This window comes from Pteropus alecto, unplaced genomic scaffold (assembly GCF_000325575.1).
Source record: "Pteropus alecto unplaced genomic scaffold, ASM32557v1 scaffold288, whole genome shotgun sequence".
Lineage (NCBI taxonomy): Eukaryota > Metazoa > Chordata > Mammalia > Chiroptera > Pteropodidae > Pteropus > Pteropus alecto.
In genome coordinates this window covers 2825104-2831612 of record NW_006442124.1, presented here as the reverse complement: position 1 = coordinate 2831612, position 6509 = coordinate 2825104, and the positions used below count along the sequence as shown (strand labels likewise).

Genomic DNA, 6509 nt, shown 5'->3' with positions numbered 1-6509 from the left:
CTTCCTTCCTTCCTTCCTTCCTTTCTTTCTTTCTTTCTTTCTTTCTTTTTCTTTCTTTCTTCCTTTTGTGGTAAGAACACTTAACATAAGACCTACCCTCACAACACATTTTAAGTATATAATACAGAATTGTTCGCTATGGACATTATGCTATGTGGTGGATCTCTAGAATTTATATATCTTACTTCACTGGCACCTTGTACCCTTTGATCTTCACGTCTTCATTTTTTCTGCCCAGCAGGATTTGATAAAATAATTTGTGACAGAGCTATATGATGGATTTTTAAGAAGCCATTGTAAATGAGGACATTGATATAGATTCAAAGTACTCTCCTCATTCTTTATCAAGCTTGTAATTATGTTGGTCTTTCCAAATCCATTAAGGTGCAAAATAATGCACCTAGTTGCCAACCTCGTGAAAATGATGGCCATTACATACTTAAAATATTTTACTTATTTATTTTTACTAGTTAGATATGTTACATTCAACATTATAGAAATTAAGACTTGAAACATACAAATTCATGTTTTAGAACCGTGAACTTGAGTTTGTGTGTATATGTGTGTGCACATATTTGTACGCATGTGTATAAGCATACAGGTGTGTTCATATGCCTGCATGTTGTGTGCATACATGCATGCATGTGTGCCCATGCGTGTGAGTTCCCTGGAAAGCCTAACCTCCAGCTGAGGATGCTACCACATCTCAGCCACCAGGAGAAGTTGCTGTTCCCTTTTACGACATATTCAGGGAAATTAGTAAACCCACTAAGGACATAACCTCTATATCCTTGAGTATAAAAGCTTTTCTACCTGTAGGACTCCTTTACCTTCTGAATGCAACAACGTGGTGTGTGAAAGCCAAGGAAAACCATGGATAGGTCTGATAAAATTTGCCTCTTGACAGCAGACTCCACGAACGTTACTCAATCCTTTGGAAATTCTCTTCTTTTTCCTGCTTTTCTGGAGCCTTGTCATCTCTCCTGCCCCTTTGGAATTAGTTCCACCTGGTAACTGCCCCTCCTGCCCACCCCACTCTCCTCTTTGTCTCCCCACAACCTCCGTCTGTTGGTCTGGTACAAAAGTCAATAGATATCCCCAGGTGCATGGTGCTTAATGTCCTCCTTACAGATACTAAAGGACAGGTTTATTAAAGGACAGGTTGCTTCAAAGCAGTAATTGCCAAACTTTATTTGATTGTTCACCCTTATCACTAAAATATTTTGAGCATAAACTCCCAATATACTTAATATTGTACTAATAGATTATATATATTATAAAATATACATAAAGATAAAAATGTAAAATGATAAGATTTTAAAAAATATGTAGAAGTTCTACTATTTTCTTCCCACATCCCATGGATATCCTTTGGTGACTGGGAGACCAGAGATGAAAAAGACATTTCAGGTCTGACTTTAGAGGCATCAAGGGCACTATAAATTCTGCTCCTGCTCAAGAGAGAGGCTTCTCTCCACAGTGATCTGCCGGATCCAAGCTGCCCTCTGGGCTTCCGTAAACCACAGGATATAAGGTGCTACAGCAAATGATACGAATGACTTTTTCTGCTGACGTTTCTTTCATGCCCTTCTTTCACTGCTGCCTTTGAGCTACACTTGTGTCCTTTCTCATGTGCTCTGGTTCTCGGTTAGGACTCATACTGGGCCAGCCAAGTCTTAGACCATGTAGGCTGTTCCAACCTATCTTCTTTGCCTTGTGGGCAGAGCTCCTGGTTGGAAGTACTTTGCTTTCTCAGCTACCATGGAGTTGGACTTCTTTGGCTATAACTGTACAAACACTGGCCTGTTATTGCCACGGGCAGTGGTCTTATAGGATTGGTTCAAGATCTCAAGGCATTCACCAACTCTGAAGAGAAACGGAAAAGCAAGGGTGCAGAGACACACAACAGGGGCTGTATCTGTGTGACACAACAGAGCATCCCGGCAGTGCCTCTAAGAGGAAAGACTGGTTGAATGAATGGTTGATATGAATTTTATCTTGTATTGGTACCAATTAGGAGACCTCTTCCACTGCTGGCTTCGGTTTGGGGTCTGAAAAATCACTTTAATTCACTCTCATGTGGTTTTTCTTTCACACTGGGAGACTCATGATGCAAGGAAGCCAACGCTTAGCTTTTGTGTACAATGCCATTGATTTATTCAAGTGGGAAACTGGAACTATTGGAAAAGAAACGCCCTCATGTCATTTGTAGTGGTTCTTCTACCCAGTGTTCTTGGAGCCTTGCTAGTCTCCAGTGGGAGGCCTTGCTTCCTCCTGGGACTTGATTTCATCATTCTGCTTTTTTCCCTTATATCTCTGGACACATGTTTTCCTGCTGGTTTCTTTTCCTCTGCTTCAAAATCTCTTAGTTCTCCCTTATCTCCCACCCCCAGCCTCACCCCACAAGTCAACTTTCACTTGCTCTGGACTCACCTTCCATTGCAACACACCCACTTAAAAAAAATAAAAATTAAACCATTTTTTTATTGTGATGAAAAACAAAATTTACCATCTTAACCATTTTTATTCGTACAGTTCGATAGGGTTCAACATATTCATTGTTGTGAAACAGATCTCCAGAATTTGAAATGTGAAACTGTATATCCATTAAACGACTCGACTTTTCTCCCTTCTCCAGCCCCTGGTAACCACCATTCTACTTCCTGTTTCTATGAATTTGATTACTTTGGATACCTCATATAAGTGGAATCAAACAGTATTTATCTTTTTGTGACTGGAATCTTTCACTTAGTATAATGTACTCAAGGTTCATCTACGTTGTAGTATATGACAAGATTTTCTTCCATTTTAAGGTTGAATAAGGTTTTATTGTGTGTACATACCTTATTTTATTTATCTAGTCTTCTTTTGATGGACATTTGGGTTTCTTCTACCCCTTGGCTATTGTGAATAATGCTGCTATGAACATATATATTTATTTAAGACCCTGCTGTAGATTCTTTTGAATATATACCTAGAGGTGGGATTGCTGGATCACATGGTAGTTATATTTTTATTTTATTTTTTTAAAAATGTCATATTATTTTCTCTAACACAAAAAAGACCCAGTAATCTCACTTCTGGATATTTATCCGATGAAACTCAAAACACTACTTCAAAGGGACATGTGCATTCATATGTTCATTACAGCATCATTTACAATAGTGAAGATATGGAGGCAAACTGGATGTCTATCAATGGATGAATGGATAAAGAAGAGGTGGTAAATATGTGTAATAGAATATTACTCAGCCATAAAAAAAGAATAAAATCTTGCCATCTGCAACAGAATAAATGGACCTAGAGGGTATTGTGCTGAGTGGAGTAAGTCAGACAGAGAAAGATAAATGCCTAATGATTTCACTTATACGTGGATTCTAAAGAAGAAAATAAGTGAAAAAACAAAACAGAAACAAACTCATAGATACAGAGAACATTTTGATGGTTGTCATATTGGAGGGGGTTAGCAGGCTGAGTGAAAAAGGGGAATGGATTAAGAAGTACATATTGGTAGTTTCAAATAGTCATGGGGAGGTAAAATATAGCGTAGGGAATATAGTCAATAATATTGTAATAATTATGTATGGTGTCAGATGGGTACTAGATTTTTAGGGGTGATTACTTTGTAAGTTATATAAATATCTAATCACTATGTTGTACACCTGAAACTAATATGACATGCCAGCCGTAATTGAAAAAAAAATTACTATAAAAAAACAAAAACAAAACTTAAGTCCACTCTATCATGCTTTATTTATAGATGTAATTAATTCCATTCAGAGAGAAATACTGAAGAATTAGATCATAAATGAAAACAACAAAGACAACAACAATATGCAATAAAATGGTAAGAACATAAAGCATGAGAAACGTCTTGTCCTTTCTGACATTTGTGGTATCCAAGTTCTGTTTTCTGGAGAAGCCACGAGTAGGCAGAGTTGAGTGTAAAATACGAGGGGAGTAGCACAAGATTGATCATGAAATGCTGTCTTACCACAATTATTTTCTAAATATGACCATAATTACACTTAACTGTTATTAGTTATATATCACAGTGATGTTAATGAAAATGACATGTCTAAATGAGAACATTTACATAAAGCTCCTGTTGAGGGCCAAGAAAGCTCACTTAAAAAAATTTCAGAACTTCAGTTGGGACATTTCCTAATTAGATAATTGGCAATTGGATCTTATTTTACCTTTTTATGTTGAGAAGTAATGTGTTTTTTTTTTAGGATCAAAAGCCTTTTCCCCCTCATGAATGTCAAAGTAATAAATAAGTGTCTGTCTAAAACTATTATTTTATGGGTAAAATAGTTTGGTCTTTATACCAGTATTATAAAATTCTGGTTTTAATAATCCAAAATTATGGGGCCTACATGGAATTTCTTGTGAGAAACACACACAGAAATCCAGTGTCTTGCAAAATGATTTATATTTCATTCATGGTTTAATTCTATTTTGGGTAAAACTTGATCATTAGTAGACACAAGTGGTACTGTGAGGCCTTGGTCAGTATGTAATAAATAATTCATCATTACCTGCAGCATTAGAAACATCTCATCCCTTGAAAACAGGACTAGAAAAGTGAAATATGCAGGACAGCCTAAAATTCCTGTGTTTTCTGAAATTGCCAAGCAAATAGGAACCGTCTAGACCCTCTGAGGAGTTATGTTTAGCCCATTCTGATCTCCTGTGTCAACTCAGCTTTTCTGCCCTTCAGACTCTGGTTACAGCCTCTGAGACCACCGAGGGGCTAGAAGCGTGGCATTCTTTGTCACGAGCTTACCGTACTCCATATTTTGTGCAGCCAAGCTGTAGGAGTATCAAATTTACCTTCAAAATCTTGGCTTTGTGGTTTTTAAAACCCCAAACAAGAATTCTTCTGGAACAGCTCTTTCAAGATTTTAGCTTGGCTAGTCTTTCTGCCGAGGGCGATTTGTGGCAGGATACTCTTCTCAGGAGGGTGTTAGGCTCTTCCTTATTTCTCAATAGGTCCAAACTCTTTCCTGGCAACAGTGTATCTGTGGAACAGCTATTGTCATCCCATCCAAGGAACAGATAAGATTTAATATTGGTAGAAGGACAAACTTAAGTATGTAGGCATGATCCAAAGAGATTTGAACAAGTGTCAGTATCTGAAGAATCACAATAGGTAATATGAATTTAAAAAGCAATACTGGTAACAAATAAGACAGGTACATGGGGCCCCATGGCTACCGAGAACCCTGACGCTCTGTAGTTAGAAAGAGAAACGGGAGCCTCTGGGCCTATGCAAAGGACCCCGAAGCCCTTGTCATCCTCGTGCCCAATATTTGTTCAATCAGCATCTTTCTTTCAGGATTTCTGCTGACTTAGGGAAGTCAGAGTGATCGGCTCCCCGCTGCTTCACATGCTCTTGATCCACATGCTTCCTGATTATCACGGTGAGGAGCATAGTATAAAGCTGAGCAGAATAGAGCTTGGTTGATCATCAGTCAATTAGCCCAGTTCGGGAACAGGTTCAGTGGCCTGGTAGGGGTGGCCGGTGACATCCAGTACTCTCCCACAGTGGGTGCAACCCTCCCTCTCTTCTCTAACAGCTGGCTTCTAGAATGTAGATGCTGCACGTGCCCCACCCCCAACCCCACCCCCAACACACACACAGTGGTAAGTTGGCTGGAAGGGAGAACATCTGGGGAGGATTCCTGTAGCAATCTCCAGAGGCTGAATGAGACAGAGGCTTCACAAATTGGGTTGACTAGACAATGAAATATTTATCGTGATTCCTCCTCTTTTTTTTTTGAAGTTAAAAATTCCTCGTCAACCCTGGGCTGAAGCCTGTGTACATGAGAAGAATTCACAATGATCTCTGAAGTGGCCTGCTACCACTTACTGAGGACCTCAACCCCCAGCAGGCGGAAGGCAAGTGCCTGTATCTGCAAACATGCAGATAGCTTTTCTAATAAAACAGGGAAGTCCATTAAACAAAAGGAAGCAATCTAGAAAACCAGGTCATGTGACCGTCTTTCCTGAGTTTTTGCTTTATGAAATATTTTCTTACGTGGGTGAAAACCAAGGCAAATAACTTTGCTGTCATTTTAAAATAGACATTTAATATGTATAATGTTTAATTTTAAAGATAGTTATTATTATTATTTTTAATTTATCTTGAATGTCTACTAAAAGCCAATGGAGAATTGTGGGATTATTCAGATAATTCAGACCCAAATGCCGATTTCCCTTTAAATATTTAAAGAGTGGAAGAAAAATGTAGACACATCTGACTTGTACGGTGAATGATCAAGTACTCGTTTTGCATTAGTTGTTGAAGTCTCTGCTATACCCCATGTCACATGGCAGTGGAAAAGCATTACGGATTTGTTAGAAAAGAGGATGTCAGCTTTCTGCCAAAAGTGGACAGACAACTATCTTCAGTGCTCACATTGGTTAGTCATTTGGCATCTAAAGGTTTCAGTCAGTCAGTAGTCAACACCGATAACAGAAAGATGAAGTTTCCTCATCTGGGT

General features: G+C 38.5%; 1 long non-coding RNA gene across 1 annotated transcript in view; it reads left to right on the top strand.

The window, feature by feature from the left end:
• LOC112470089 overlaps positions 1-5945 on the top strand; it is a 71382-nt gene extending 65437 nt beyond the window's left edge. Inside the window, exons 2-4 of the long non-coding RNA XR_003042826.1 lie at positions 3761-3847; positions 5342-5426; positions 5789-5945. This is a non-coding gene — a long non-coding RNA (uncharacterized LOC112470089). The remainder of the gene's footprint in view (positions 1-3760; positions 3848-5341; positions 5427-5788) is intronic.
• Positions 5946-6509: the final 564 nt, after the last annotated feature.